We start from the raw sequence: 15,663 nt of genomic DNA on the forward strand, positions 1-15,663 counted from the left end.
AACAAAGGTCTGAAAGTTGACACAAAATTTTTTGCAGTGAACTGTTTTAACCTTTGAAAAAGAGATTCATAACTTTTCTAAAAATTATTTTCCATTTTTACTCAGTTCACTTCCTGGTTATGCCTGGGAACAAGAAGCAGGAAGCACCATAAATCTTGCAAAAAAGCCTGTTCTGGCCAGTTTCCTAGCCCAGCTTTGCTGATCATTGAGTTTTGGATCATTTGAATAAGCTGCATGTAATTAGCCAAACTCATGTACATCTTCAAGCCATTTGCAAAGTCCCAATCCCAAGAAGCCAACACATTGCTTAGTCTAGGCAGCCTGAACTCTGCCCTTTCATGCCCAGCTTTCTTTCACATATAAAATACAGTTTTAGGGCTGCTTTGGTGTTTTGGATGAACTTGGTGCTAATGTGACTTTCAGTTTTACAGCCAAGTATAATATAAGTAGGCGTCGTGCAACCTTCCTTCACACTGCTTTGCTAATACATTCTAATCCTGTCTGGTGATATCTTGTGCAGTCCAGAGACTGAATTAATCCTGAGCAGAGTTTACTAGTTGTGCTAAACCACCATAAAACCTCTGCAGAGCTTTCCTAGGCTTAGCTTGAAGTTAGCAAGTTGCTCCCTGTGCAACAGAGCAAAGCAGATTTGAAACCCTACTCATGAAAAATTACTTGGGAATAGGTTTTCAAATTCATTCCCTCCTCATCAGTGGTGGCACAAGGCTCTGTGATGGGCACTGTGGGGTCACTTGGGGTGGCAGGTGGAACATGATGCTCAGGTCAGGCACAGGTGGTGTCCCCAGGAAGGGTGGTGGGGTGTGAGTGTTCCCTGAGGCATTAGGACCCTTTTAGTCCAGGAGGAATGGGGTGTTGGATGAGGGCAGCACAGCCCCCGCTGACAAAGGGCTCTGCTGCCTGTCACACCTTGACTTGTTGAGCTTGAGCAAAGTCGGGGGATCACAAAACTGTCATCACAAAGCATTAGCATGAGAAAAGGAGCACTCGTCGTGTTTTGGCATGTCACACCCCAGTGACAGGGAGCACAAATACAGTCAGGCACACAGAACAGTGCAAGTCACTGTCGGCTTTGACAATGTTGGGCACCAAGGCTGTCACTCCTTTGACACAGCCCCTCCTCCTCCCTACCCACGCTGCCATTCGCAACAGCAGCTCGCCCACCGCTTTTATTTCTGCACAATGTGTCAATAATTACTTGTCAGGCCTCTGCTTATAGACCTGGGATGGTGAATAAATGCTTATTATGCCTGAAAAATGTTGCAAGCTTTACCATAAATCTTGTGTTACAAATGCACACAATAGGGACTATTGACACAGAGGCAAACACTCACATTAACATGTAAAGTCATGCTGCCCAGAATGGAGTCTGACAAACTAACGTGCAGCAAAGGAGTTTGTTGACCTTTTCTTCGCCTTCCTGGCAACCAGACTGGGCTTGTGTGTGTTAAAAATCCAGATGAATGGGAGATGAGAAGAATATAAACATCTTCCTGTTCGGGCTGCTGGAGTGAGGATGCTCTCCATCTGAGAGCACTTTGGGGATGGTGTTCCCGGATGTCATCCTTCAGAGAGACACGAGCTAAGCAAGTGTGCTGTCACTAGATGACACAAGCAAAACTGACACACTACAGCCTTGGTCACGATGAAGAGATGAATTTATTTTTTCTGACTCCAATCTTTTATAGTTCTCAATGCCAGTGGATTGGAGGGTGAACGTGCCACCTCTCCAACGACACTGGACAAACTACCTGTACATCAAATTTCTCCACCTCTATGAAAGAATACAAAACAATAGGTTGTTTACAGAAAGTTGTATGAGAAAGTTCTCTACAAGAATGTAAACTCAGAAGGCTTTAGAAAACTCTTGATTACCAAAGCAACAGTGTGCAAAAGCTAAAGTTGACTAGATCTGATTTCAGCAGCCCATTGGGTTCTGCCTGGGCCTGTTGACCCAGTACAGGCCCTGGCTGAAACATTATTTTGACCTGGCAGCTGTTGTTGTTGGCTTGCCCCTGCAAACTGCATCTCCCCAGCTGCTTCACCTCTTTGGGTTTCGGGTTGCTCCTCGCAGTGGATTGGAGCTTTGGCTTTGATGTGTGGAATGAATGGCACAGAAGGTGTTCATGTCAAAGGTGCAGGTGTCATGCACTGAGCTTGGAATAGGAATGTTTAAAAGAAATTTTACAGAAGTAATAATTAGGGCTTGCATTTAAATACCTGACTGAAGTCTCATAACCAACATTTTTATAAGCACAGAGGGATTTACCCTCTCAGTGCCATTAGGAGGGACAGGTGAACTTCTAAGCATGTTTCTACCTGTAGGTAATCTGAACTGCTCCCTGAAACTTTTCATTGTTTTCCACTGATTTAATTTCATTTTTATAGTTTCTAATGGTTTTCTTTATCTATTTAACCTTTAAAAAGTTCTTGTTTAGTTTATGCCTATTTCTTCCTGCAGTAAGTGATTGAAGTTATCCCATACTTGTTCAACTTTTTCATATTTTCAATATTCTTCCACTCACAGTTTTTTTTCCCTATCCTTTAATATCTACTTTCCTTACTTGTTTATTTAGTTTTATTCAGTTTCATTTCCAGTTCATTAACCATTTGTCTGTAACCTTTCAGTCTTAGACTTCCTATCTGGATCTAATGATCCAAATACTAGAAAAAACTATTTTTAAAGAACTCCTGCTTTTCTATAACCACTTTGTTATTAAAAAATAGGAACACATTTCTTTTGGCTATAGCCCTTACAACAGACAACTTCTTTTACGGAAACAAGAATTTGTTTTGCTTTTAATAAAACCTGAAGTGTGGAATGTACTTGACCTAAACCCTTTAAGGAACCCAAAAGCTCTCCAGCAGACAAAGTTTGCACTGTGAATGTAACCCAGTGATGTGCATGCCTGTTGTGGTGCAGATGAAGGTGTAAAACCCCCTGTACCAACTGCAATGAAAACCACACGAGGGTTTATATGCACATGTGCAGCTGTAGAACTTTCAGCTTACTTTGTAAGGTCAGTGTGATGTTGAGATAATCTCTGGAAGGAACACATTGCCTGGATTTATTCCATCTGACTTGGGTTTTTTTTTCCACAGCATTAAAGCCAGTCTTGGTCTTGCTGCCCCATCCTTCCACAGACACTGATGCACTCCCAGCTCTGGGTACTCTCCTTCCTTCAGAAGGCTCGGGGAGGTGCTTCAGGAGCAAAGCTGGCAGCAAACTACTGCCTTGTTTAGTGTGATTAATTTTCTTTTGGTGTTGCTCCCCATGTTGGTTCATTGCAAATTCAGCCAAGAACGATGGAAGGGTGATAAAAATATCATGGGGAGGGAGGAGAGTTTTATCTTTTGCACAGCCACACTTTCTAGCTCTAAATAATTCACCTGAATTAGAAGTCTAATTATCCTTGTCCTTCTCCTTTTACAGTCAGTGAAGTTAAAAAGCAACCAGCTTTTTTTTCTTCTTTTCAGTCTTCTGAAAAGAAGACTTTTCAGGTCCTAGATTTCCCTTCAATCTCTCTACTGACAGTCCTTCATCCAGGTTGTACTTAATGAATATTCAGCACTGTTACCTTAAGCAGACCATGTCTACTTTGTTTTGAGTATGCTGGTGTCAGTTTGGGCTAAAGGCACTGATTGCAAATGATTTACCAGTGTAAATGAAACTACAGGATTGCTCTGTTGCTGTTTAGCAGTGAATTGGGAAACTCACCTCTTCCTACTTGTAAAGAAAAGGGATTTTTCGCTTTGGATTCTGATTCCTCTGTCTTGTGAGAGTGTCTAAAGTCTCCATAAGGTGTCCTGGGGCCGTGCTGAGCCGGCCTAAATTCAACCCAGAGCCCCAAGCCAGGTCTTCTAATGGCTTGGTTTCTCTTACACCCGGGGCTAAAGGACAGGGAGAGGAGTAAGGAGACCAGCACAGAGCACTGACAAAATGAGTTCATAAAGGGAACTACTTGGGCTAGAACTATTTCCTCTTCCATACCTTTTCAGGGCCCTCCTCTTCCAGAAGAAGGTTTAAAAAGCTGAATTCCCAAATAAATTAATTTGTTTTGTTTTGTTTTGTTTTGTTTTTCTTTCTGAGCTCTGCAGAATCTAACAAAGGTGAAGGTTATAATAGGACCTTGTAACACAGAGAAATTGGCTGGGTTTGAGAACTCCTTCTTGCTTTAGAAAGAATAGACTTAGAAAGTTTCTTGTATTTTCTAGGAGGAGAGTCCTCCTAAAATACCGGTACAGAACACTGTGCATGATTAGTACTATAATGTTTAAGGCTTTTACCCCCCTTTAATCCAGTGCACAAGTGTCACTTTAGACTTTAAATCAGGTGAATGAGGTATAAAAATGACTAAATCTAGCTGTGCTATTTCATAACTTTGTTTTTAGAATTTTATGATAAATTAAAATATGTCTTTGTCCTATGTATCTACATGAGTGTTGGGCATCTCTCCTCTTCTCTGTGTTTGGAAAAGTTTCATTCTGTTTCTCTGCATCCCAGTAAGCCTCTGTTTTTTTCTGTCACCACTGTCCAGTCTCAGACTTCATGGCAACCTGAAAAAATCTGAATAGCTGAATTCATTGTTCAGAGATAAATATTGCATCCTTCCCTTCCATCACTGAGGAGCATTGAAGCAGTTTAGCTGGGTTTTGCTTTTAACATTAAGGACAGGGAGGGAACGGGATTTGATTTAACTGTAACTGCAGGAGAAACTTTTAGAGGCAGAACTTAATGAGGAGCACTGTCAATTGGCCTGAAAGATAAAACCAAGCCCTTCTCTAAAATAAATAAATAGGCACACAGATTTTTTTCAAATACAATTGGGCAGGAATTTAGTCTCACATGCAGAGGTTTCCAACTGAAAGGCCTCCAGTTCTTGGGCTCTGCAGATGTCATATCCCTGCCAGAGGTATTATGATGTTGACAATTTAAACTGGGAAGCTTTCATTCCCTACCTTTTTTCCATGTGGCTACTTCCAAAGTTCATCTGGTACCATTAGGGAAACTAAAAGAAACACAGAGCCAATCACTTTGTTTTGTGTTTTTACTTTTTGCTTTCACTTTTTTTGTTGTTACTTTTTGTTTTTAATCCTACATTTTCTGACTTTTGAGTTGATTGCAGGTTTGTTTCAGGGCTGTGTTTTGTAACAGAAAACCTATGGTTAGAGTTCTGCAAACAGAGCCTGTGCTACAGTACTGGCATCTGCTAACAGAGCCATGATGGGCAGAGATGGGCTGGTTTGTGGTTTTTGGCCAGTTCAGCTATTCCAACAAGAGTCACTGGTGTAAGAGTAGTTGTACTGACAAAACTCCCAGATTGTAATTTTGTCACTGCTTCTATGACATGACCTTTTCCACCCAAAATAAACATAGTACAAAAAGCTAAATAGTTGCCTAATAGCCACTGTCTCCTGTGCAGGCTCCAGAGATTTTCCTGTGAATCTGTGGCTGGAAAACAGGCACGGGACTGGTGCTTGAAGTCTCTGTGTTTAGTGACGTGTTTTGTTTATGGCCTCATTAAAAGTCTTTTAAACTATTAAACTCGAGCTGAATCTTGGCATTTGCTTTGCATACAAGCCTCCTGAGATCCCCCACTATGAGTTGTAAGGGTCTCTGGGGAAACTCAGAATCCTCTTCTTTGCTTAACCTCAGAGATTATCAAAAGAGGGACAGCAGAAAGGAAGGTCTGTCCCTGCAGTTAATCTGATCTAAGGCCTATGTGCAGCTCTTCAGAAAAATGTTCTGATGGTTTTGGTGTTAAAAAACTGCTTTTAAAATAGAACTTAAACATTTAGTCATTTGTCTTGGCCTGGTTTCAGTTTTTTAAATCTCTGTAATGTATATTTTTAAAGAAGTTTCTCATTTTTTTTTTTCGTAGAAATTACAGCTATGGAACTAAAGGTTTTTATGTTCAACTAAGAGATGCTTTTTTTCTAGGTCATCTCAGCAGAGCTATAAATTGTCACCTGGTCACTAGACCTGACTTTCCAGATGTGAGGCTAACATTCCTTAGTGGAAGGGGCTGAGATGGAGCAAAAGAAAGCCTATTGATAGAACCTCAATAACAATATTTATCTCTGCAGACACTTCATTTTTGAAATGCTGAAGTGAAATGCTTCATTGGGACACTGAATGGTGTGGAAGAAGTTTTCCTCTGAAACCTGTTAGTAACTGCTGGGGACTCCCAGTCATCAAAGACAGGAGGAGATGGTTTGGTTGAGGATAGTGATTTGAGGGATTATCTGATGATTGCCACGTGTCTGGTTTCACTCACTCCAGAGTTCTGATTTGCAGCAATTTCTTCTTCTCTGTTGCTACCCCAGCTTTAGGACAGTCTGCCCATTTTGAAACGTCAGATCCATTGCTAGTGTGGAGTTTATGGGTACCACCACAGTGAGGGTTTTGGTTGAGATAATCTGGAAGGTGCCCATGGACAATGGTGATCTCACACCAAAGTGTGCAACTGCCTCCCTATAAATTCAGGAAGTTCTTCAGGATGTGAGGGTCAGGCATCCATTGCATAGACCAAAGACTGAGCTTGGCCTTGTGTGCTCCCAGGAACTGGTCAGGAGTTTCTGTATGAATTAAAGCAGATGATGAATTGCAAGATGCAGAGGAAAAACCCCTCTGCTGATTTTTCATAAGCATTGCCATGAGTCAGCGGCACATGTCGGTGTCCTTCAAGGTTACATCTGCAGGAGAGCACAACGAGGAGAGCTGGGCTGAGCACGAGAGCACACTTTCAGCAAATTCCCTGCCCTTATCTTGGATTGTTTATGGCTCCTCTGGGAGGATTATGACCTTCTATCTCCTTTCCATGGAGGGTGGATTTTGTTTTGAAAACATCTTTTTCCTACAGAAGTGTCATAGTCAGTTGAAGTCAATTTTATAAACCTCACTTCTCAACATGCAGTACCAGCAGACTTTTGTTTTTCACTTATAATGGGGACAAATACAATAACTATGGAGTGCATTAACCTCTCTGCTGCTGCAATCTTCTGTATTTTGATGTTTGTTTTCTGAATTTATTTGTCTGAATTGGATCTAACCACTGAGAAACTGAAAACCTCAAATTTAAGTGTAGACTTCTATAAACTACTGTTCTCCAGACTCTTGTACTGACTTACCATTGCTGCAGGGCAAATGTATGTGTGGTTACTCCAGATTATAGTTCTGTCCTTCTAATTGTTGAGGGCAAAATATATAGTTTTAACTGGTTTGTGTGTACCAAACCCAGTTCCTATGATTTCTATTAGGAGTGGAAGCTATATTTTGTTTTGGAGAAACCTATCTACCATTGCTCTCCCTGAAAAAAAAAAATTAAAAATCTTTCCATCAGAATCCTTTTGCCTCAGACTCTTCCCATGCTGAACCTACAGCATCTCTCTTTCAAGAGTGGTCCTTAAATTTTGCTACAACTTCCTAGACATTCTGATGCTGAAATTTGAAATGAGAAACAGAAGCATCTTGCTACCAGTTCAGTAGGTTAGGAGGAAAAAATAGATGTAACAAGTCCCTATTTTAGGGAGGCTTTTGCCAGGTTACGTTGTGGTGAGGGAGTGAAATCTGGTCAGGATTAAGTGGCTGGGAAATAGGCACGTGGTTGGTGGCAGGGGATGGGGACAGACATTTAAATTAATGATTAAAAAAGGTGTGGTGTCAGGCTTGGAGGGCTCATCAAAAGAGCAGCTTTGTAGCTGATTGCACTTGGCTCACATATGGTCAACACTTTTTTTGGGTATTAGTATCTGGGGCTGTGTGTTTTAAAGAGGATGTATGAGATTTGCAAAGAGTGAGGATGGAAAGAATTGAAAATGTTCTTTAGCAGGACACTGGAATTCTAAACTTTCTGATAAATAGAAGGAATATTTAGAACTAAGACATTGTACTGGGTCTAGCTGTGATGGAGCTTAGGAACTGGTTACTTTTGCTCTAGGTAAGAAGTTCTTTTATGAAGAACATTGACATTTTTCTCTATATCAGATGGAGTAAATTAATTGGATAAATAAAGTAAGTAAATAAAAAAGTAATTGGATTCAATTACTGCAAAGGTGCAAGCTGATTTGTGTAAGATAGTAGGAAAATTAAATGATGAAAGTTGTGAAGCATCTGAAAGATGTATCCAAGGAGGCTTCAAATTTCCTTTACTGTACATTTTTAGCAACAAATTAGATTGAAATCAATCAGGAGTGGTCTTGAAATATTTATCCAACTGTTGTGCAAGGGGAAGAACTTGCTGACCTTTCAAGTTTTCCTTTTCTATGATAATCTGTCTCAAAAATTAATTTCTTCTATTTTGCTTACAAGAACTCAAATTCTAAAATTCTCATGTGCGTAGAGCTGTTTTTGTGACTGTTTCCCACTTTGTTTTTCTTCTCTTCCATGATTTGTTTGATTTTTCTTCACATTTGTGGATGTGTGTTGACTTTACGACTGGCTGGAAGGAGAATGGTGGCTTCCTATATTGAAAATATTGAGATTTCTAGAACAAATTAATCTACTTATAAATAAAGAAAACAATATCTATTTTTTTCAAACAATCTCCATAAAACTGGGGGAAGGCCAAACTAAAATATTCCTCTTGATATGCTTGGCATGTTTTGATGCCTATCAGAAACAACACATAGAGACACAGATGTGGAATTAAGAGGGAGGAGGAAATAGTGATGTTGTTATTAGAAGGCGACGTCCACATTGTTGATTTTGAACAAATCCAACAAAGCTGCTGGTTAAGGCAGTGCTGGTGTGTGTTTGGATGACAGCCCCAAGTGTGAGAGTGGGGTTTGAGCACACAGTTGGTGTGGAGCATCCCAAAAACCACAGCAGGCCGTGCTGATCTCCATGCCAGTGCCCATCCTTTTGATGTGGCTGCCACATGTGCACAGCCTTGCCAGCACCAAATTAGGCAAACTTCTCATTAGAAAGAAAATTGTCAACCACTGCTTTTACAGGCTTCCAAGAACAAGTCCTGCCCTCCACCCCACCCCCAATACTGTTGTTTGAGGGGAGGAAAACTTTCTGGACAGAAATCTGGTTTCTTGGTCGTGTGAGTAACTAGAACTGGACAAATACAGAATTTGCTGCCTCGATGATAGCAGAGCTGATAGCAAGGCTGGGACCTCTTTTGACTCCAGTGATAGTTTTGGGTGCTCATTTTCTGGTGTGATAGACAGGTGCCTCGATTAACACTGTCAGCCCTCAGGTACAGCTAGAGAGATGACAGCAGGAAGAGAAAATAAATCAGTTAATGAAGTTGTGTGAGTCATTGCTGGGTATCCATGTTAGAATAAGGCTTTTTCACCCTCCTGGCAGGATACATGACCTCATATGCCCACAGGAGACTCTGTGTTGGATTTGTTCCATTTTGTGTAATTTTGAAATTCATGAAGTTCATTGGAAGGATTAATTATGTATAAGGCATGTGTCTGCATGTTCTTTTCATCTGTGAATGTTACCCTGTGTGCAGTTATTAGGGGTCTGATTGGACTCAACATTTTGACAAGAATTCAGTGACAAAAGGGGCCCATTAGTCTTTGAAGTCATGGGCCAAGGAAGAGGAATGCCAGTAACATCAGTAATGACCTCATTTAACTTGTGACAGAGTACAAGATAATCAGGAAAGGTCATTGTAATATAACTGTGGTTTATTCTATATGCAGCCCAACTCATGTTTCAGCCAGGCTGTGTTGCAATTTTAATGAATGTGAAATCCTCTTATGTTCTCATGCAGGAAGGATGGACAGAACAAGACAACAAATGGAAAGATCCTTCCCTCTCTGATATACTTAAAAATGAATTAGCAAAAGGCTAGGAACAAGAAAAGACTTTTTTGTCTTCTGTGAGTTTAAAAAAAAAGATTTTTACTAAAGAAGTAATCTTGTCAACAGAAAAAAAAGTAGTTTCCATGTTGTCTTTTCATCATAGCTACAAAACACAAAGATTTCTCTTTTCAGTCAAAACTGAAAAGCTGTAGGGACAAACAGTCTGTTTGAAATTTCCAGGGGAAAACAAAATATAGTCTGCATTAATAGAAGATTTCTGTGAACCTCTAATGCAATTATCCAGCTGCTTTATGAGCAGTATGAGTACGCAATTGTCAGCTTTGGAAATCCATCTCCCTTCTGCACAAGTTACACCAAAAGTAACAAAACTTTTGGGAAAGAAAATAATCAAAACAAAACCATTTTCATTGTCTCTTTCATACTCTTTCCTTCAATTTCATCCTCTTACGACCCTGTACACTTTAGATTTTGGAACAGATTTATAGAAAAGAGTAAAAATGCTGTAAATCAGACAATTGTCCTGATATTTTTTGTCCTGGTGGGAGACAAGAATTACTGGAAATATCTAAGAATAAAGCTGCATTCAGAGGAAACCTCTCTCCATGCAGTCCTCTGAGATTTGGGTATTTTACAAAGGGCTTGAGTCAACATCAGACTTTTCTGTTTCTCGTGTGGTTCAGCTTTTGTGCACTGGCACTGGAGGTAGTTTCCATTAGATGCCCATGGGCTCTCATTCTCTCTTCTGTTTTGCTTCTTAGCTGTGACTTTTCAACAGTTAATTTTTATAGTTTCAGCAGCTTCCACTTCAGGTTTGCAGACATCTCCAGTTAAGATGAATTGCCATCCATATGGACAGACTTCTGTTTCATCAGATTTTTTTTTGGAATAAAGAATATTTTGTCATCAGCACAAGAAAGGATGATATTTCCTTTGTTTAGCCCTTGTTGGGAATGTTTTGAGCAGACAAAGCCCAAAAGGAGCTGATTTCCAAAAACAGCTCGAGATTGTGCCATCAGCTCATTTCCCTCCTGAACAGAACTGCCTTTGTGTTTGTGTTTTAAGATGAAAATCATCTCCCAGCCAAGGCTGGATGTACAGACCTTTAGGGGAGGATTCATAGACTAAGGATGGCAAACCTGCATCTCTGGGGAGCTGGAGTTCTTCAGAGGTGGGACATGTCCCCATTGTGCCTCAGAACTAAAGCAGCCCTGTGAGAGAGATGGAAATCCTCCCTTCATGCCCAAAGCATGCCACCTTTAAGTGAAGCAGGAGATACATATGATGCAAGGGCTTGTTTATATCTTATACTCAGCAGACAGAGCTATTTGCACATCCACATGCTTTCCTGATTTCTTCATGGTGTTTGGAATTATGTAAGGGCCAGTGACAGTAACCACCGTGTGCTCAATGTGCTCCATTGATCTCATCACCACTGCATGAATTTCCACACAGTGGTGACTAAACTTTGTGGATCCTGCCTTGGAATGCTTTGGTTGCAGGATAAATCATGGCACAGATTTTTCAAGCTAATTCCTTCTGCTGATACCTCACAGTCTTTTCAAGAGTTTGTGAAGAGATGTGTCTCATCCCCACTCCTGTACTAATGAGCAGGGCTACAAATTTTAATTCCACAAGTCTGCTTGAATATCCAAACAGTTGACTCTGATTTCACAATAGCTGGATGTTTGAAAACATTCGAGTGTGTAGAAATACTGTGACACTAATTTAAATGTCTCACAGTCAAGGCCTTGCAGTTGTTTTCTTGCAACACGTGTCTCTTACTGGAAGCAAAACAAGTGGGGCGAGTGGAAAACATGTGACTCCCTCCCTTATGTACGTCCCCTTCCCACCCCCGCCCGCCAGCACAGTTTGAGTATGAAAGTCACTGGAGCAGCCTATAAATATTCAGAGAAATCCAGGCAGGGCAAAAATGTTGCAAAAACCTTTGACTAACAGTTCACAGACCCTGTGAGTTGGGACTAACCACCGCTGGCCAGGGACACGGGCTGGATTCAAACAAAGGCTGATTGTAATTTTGTGGTTGGACATGAATGTTTTGCACAGCACTGATTGAGGCCACTTTGAAAACTGGGCCAGGGTTGTAAAATAACCCATTTACTGCAGTGTGCATTGTATTTGAAAACACAGTAAAGCCTTGTAGATTCTAGCTGGGCTTGGTAGAGACCTTGCAGCTGAAAAAAACTCTCCTGGCTATGAGAAGTCTTGTGGGATCTTGCCTATTTTATTTGTTGCCCATGATTGGGTGAGGTAAAGTGAAACAAACACAAAGCAAGGAATTGGGTATCTTTAGGTTCTAATTCCAATTTTTCCATTGATTTTTCTCTTTGACCTTTGGCAAGTCATTTAACCCTTTGGCCCTTTGATTTCTTACACAAAGAAGCGGGATAAGACTGCGCTGCTCAGACGGCATGATGACTAATGAATTAATGTTAATGAATTCATAATTGTAAAGCCTGCAGTCCATGCAAAGCCTTATGCTAGTGGTGAATGTTACAGGAGTCTCGTGAGTCTGTTCAACATTGTCTGTATATGATGAAGTCACCTCCCACTGATTTACTTTGGGGCCTCAGCTGAACCCAAGGCTGAGCTTGAGGGTTGAACTTGTGACCCATGGCACGAGCAGTGTGGTGACCTCCAGCCTGAGGCAGAGCACAAGGAACTGGGCTCTTAGAAGTCAGCAGGTGTTGAAAGCTGCAGATTTGCTCTCTCTGAGCTCCACACCATGCTGTAAGAGCCTCAAGTCCCCTAACTTCGTGGCGGTCTCTCAGAGCCTCTCTGTGAGCAGCACAGTCAGACAGCAGCACCTGGAGCAAGGTGAAAACCTTCTTCTCCTGGGTGGTGCAGTCTGGGGGAACTCAGGCACCTGAGCATAAACCCCCAGTCTAGCTAAGGGACAGAGGTGTAACCTGCCTGCTCAGGCTCCCTCCAGTGCAGCAAGGAGTGTGTGGGTTTGCTGTAGCACCTGAAGCTCGTGATCAGATCAGATTGTTGATTTTGTTGCTTCCATCCTTTCTGTAACATCTTGCACAGCAGATCTGGTTACCTGCCTGCCCTGGAAATATGAGTGGCTGGAGATGTGAAAAGCGTTGTCTGTGGAGACTGAGCCTCAGCTGAGGGCTGGCTCTCCTCATCACCCTGCTCACACCTGGCTGCTAGCAGCAAGCTGAGCAACTGGGGGCTCTGGGCAGTCAGCATGCAGTAGGCCCCCTGAACCCTTTTCAGTTATTTGGATCTGAGACAGAACCTAATGAAAATGCTTCCTTTGGTTAAAAAAAAAAAAAAAGTGCAGATCTTGGTTAAATTTCATGGCAAAGGCAAAAATAGAGGGTGAATAGACAGGTACTGTAGATAATTCACTACAACTAATTTGATTTCAGATGTAACTTTGGATTCTTTCTCACCTGGTTAGGACCTAACTGCTACAAATCTACTCTGCATGATCTGCCTCCATATATTTATATGTTGTTTGTGTAACTTGCACACAGAACAAGCCATGATAGAAATCTTTCATTTAATTAAAATTGATTTTAAAATTCCCTTGATCAATAATGAGTTAAAATTCATCCTGGCACTGATGGGAACAGCAAAGCTTCAGAGAAAAGCTTTCAGGCCAGTGGTTTTGGCTTTAGAGACTGGGTCTTGCCTGAAATTATCCCTTTTTTGGCTCCAGGCTCCGTGGTGCTTGGCACATTATGGTTTACCCTATAGCCCAGCTTGTCAACCACCCATATAAAAAGCTGAGACATCCAGTCTAAAGGTCTCTTTTATTTTTCTGCCTTTTTCAGTGTAGATGCTTTAAGCATCAAACTCTTTGTAGCTCTGGTGTCATCAGTTTGGTAATGCCTACTGGGCTTCAAAATGAAATTAAAATTTAGTGGAAAATGACCCAATATTTCTTCTTTGATTCCTGCACTGCAGCCTATCTAAAGCATTTGAAGTGCTCGCTCAGATGGCAAAATGGGGTAAGTTATTAGTAAAGGGATATTTAACAGCTGAGTTTTAAAGATTGCAAAATCCCTCTGCATTTAAGTCTTATCCCCCTGCAGAAGAAAGACCCAAAGCAAATATGTATAATATAGAAGAACACAGTTTATGTAACCTTGCCTTAGAGAAATTGGAGAGATTAATAAAGACTGGCTTCAAATGACAGTAATGCTCTGTTGTTCACACTCCAGGGTGCTTCCTAATTAATTGTCTCAAGCCTTTGCTGAGAGATACTTTACCAAAAGTGCTGTGATCAAGGAAAATTAAGAGGCTGAGGTACTCAGTGCTGCTTCTCTCCTGAGAGTTACTCATTTGTCCCATGCCAGCATTCCCATCTCAGTGATGAGAACTTTGTTCCTGATCAGGCAGCTGGATCCCCCTGCTTGACTTCCCTTGAAGCCACATTGACCTGAGATAACAAATCAACAAATTAACACAGAGGGTCTGATAGCAGGATTGGGGCACTTGTTAGCTCTGGACTAGCCTTAACAGTTTAAGTCTGGGTAATTACTGTGTAAACAACATCAATTTACACAGTTTCATAGAGAGTGAAACCAGAGAGCTACAAAAAGTGCATTCAACAGGAATTGCAGAAAATCAGTGTCAAACAGGAAGGAAAGGGAATTTCAGCTGTAGTAGAAAGGTCTGGCATGATCTTGGATCACATGGGGATGTGTCACCATTTTATTCCCTGGTTAGGGGAAACTGGTGTATTATTGAATTGATAATTGGCATCTTGTGTTGGAAACATTGAGAGCTGATTTGGTGTTTGCTGTCTCTTATAGAAGTACAGAAATCCAAAAGATGCCATGAGGAGGAAATGGTTTTGGAAGTAGAAAAACAGGCAGCCCAATAAGCATTTTCTAGCACATGGGAAAGGGCAAACAGATCACTGAGTTTTAATTAACTCTAAACATTGAAAGCACTATATAAAATTAGTAAACATTGTGATAGTGGGTCTTCCTTTGCCATTTAAAAAAAAATTTAGGACACTTTCATGTTAGCATGAGAGGTAATAATTTCTTATTAAGAAGGTTATTCCTTGCAGAAGTGGGACAGTGCCCTGGGTCTGTAGTTGGCTGTGGTTGTACAACCTGTGACAAGTGGGTGACATGAGCTGCAGGGTGCCAAGGCCCTGGCTGGGTGTGCTGCCATGAGCAGGTGGCAGAGCCAGGAATAGGCTCTTGGTCTCCCAGGTTCCCTGCTCTCACCTCCAGACAGCACTGCTCTGCCTGCAAAAAACTGCTTTGCCCATTTTTCTTTTTATACCTACATTATCACATTTTTACAGTAAAGTAGCCAAACCTTACTCATTTTACTTTTTGATGAGAAACGCTTTTCACAGCTCTGCTTGGTAATAAAATTAGATGTTTCGTGCTTTCCAATCATGCATGTCGTGATTAGGGACTTGTTTCAAGCTTGCTGCAGCCCAGTTTCTCTGAGCATCTTCGATGCATTGCAGGAAAATTCCACGCTGTTCCCCAGGTGAGACTTCCACCCTGTGCTGTGGCACCCTGTATTTCAGTGTGCTTGTTCTGTGCTTTGAGATGACTGGAACTCTTGCCTTTCCATTTCTCCTCTCTGTCTCTCTTCTCCCTTGGTCTGCTCTAAAATAACTAAAAATTTTTTGCAGGTAGTGCATTCTGGCTATTGATTTGTTTTTCTTGTTTTGCTTGGCACTAGAAGTAGGAAGAAGTGTCTCTGAAACAACCAGTAGGATGGCACACAAATGGCTTTCTTAAATTTTCCTATTTATATTGGAAAAAAAATTCAGTAGCAGTTTGTATTTTTTGGTTTCCTCAGACAGTTCCTCCTAGGGGAGCATATTCTTGTGGGAAGAATGCTGCTGTCAGA

The sequence above is a fragment of the Vidua chalybeata genome, chromosome 17 (assembly GCF_026979565.1).
Source record: "Vidua chalybeata isolate OUT-0048 chromosome 17, bVidCha1 merged haplotype, whole genome shotgun sequence".
NCBI lineage: Eukaryota > Metazoa > Chordata > Aves > Passeriformes > Viduidae > Vidua > Vidua chalybeata.